Here is a 1036-nt window from a genome sequence, read left to right as displayed (position 1 = left end):
GTGGGGCTGGGGAATGTGGAACCCCAGGGGGTGTAACTCAGTGGTTCCCAAACTATTCAGGGTCATGCCCCCTTTACGCCTCTCTGTACCCCTCCCCCCCGGAACCGGGGCCAGGAGCGGGGCTGAGGCTTGGGGGAGGAACATGGATGGGGTAAGGGGGCTGCAGCTGGGGGTGGGGCTGGGAGTAGGGACGGAGCCAGGGGCCAAGGCTGGGGGCAGGGCTGGCTCCAGTCACCAGCAGAGGAAGCACATGCCTGGGGTGGCACATGCTAAGGGGCAGCATTCCGGCCATTCTGCCATTCTTGGGGCAGCACAGTCACAGTCCGAGCAGACTGGTAGAGCCGGCCCTGGCTGGGGGTGGGACCAGCGGCAGGTGTGGAGCAGCGGCCAGGACACAGTCATCAGGGGCTCAGGCTGGGGACAGGGCTGGGGGGCTGAGCCACAGCCAGGATGTGGTCAGGGGCGGGGCCACAGCCAGGGTGTGGTCAGGGGCGGGGCTGGGGGTGGGGCCACAGCCAGGATGTGGTCAGGGGCGGGGCTGGGGGCGGGGCCACAGCCAGGATGTGGTCAGGGGCGGGGGAGTCAGAGGTTGGGGGCGGGGCCAGGCATACTGCTGGGAGCTAGGGCAGCAGCTGGAGGTGGGGTTGGTGCAGAACTGGCCTCCCTCCTGACCTGCCGTGGGGGCTGGTCCAGGCCCTGTTGTGCCCCCCCCCAATGTTCCTCACTGCTCCCCTCAGGGGGTGCGCCCCACAGTTTGGAGACCTCTGGTGTAACTGATTCACACACTTCAGTTTTAAAGTCTCACGGTGCAGCCCAGGGAACCCAGTTTCAATTTGTAATGAAATACAAATTGTTATTAACCCAGGCACATTTAAGGCCATGATGTCCAGCCCAAGGGACACAAGTAGCCCCGATCCACAATTTGGTCACATCTGATTTAGACCGTCAGCAACCTCATCTCTTAATTTTTCTTTGATTCTGCAAAAGGAATAAGAGTTAATGTTTTGGGTTTTTGACATTGCAAAACTATTAATCA

Source organism: Malaclemys terrapin, chromosome 8, assembly GCF_027887155.1.
Source record: "Malaclemys terrapin pileata isolate rMalTer1 chromosome 8, rMalTer1.hap1, whole genome shotgun sequence".
NCBI lineage: Eukaryota > Metazoa > Chordata > Testudines > Emydidae > Malaclemys > Malaclemys terrapin.
Note: the sequence above shows the minus strand (reverse complement) of the source record.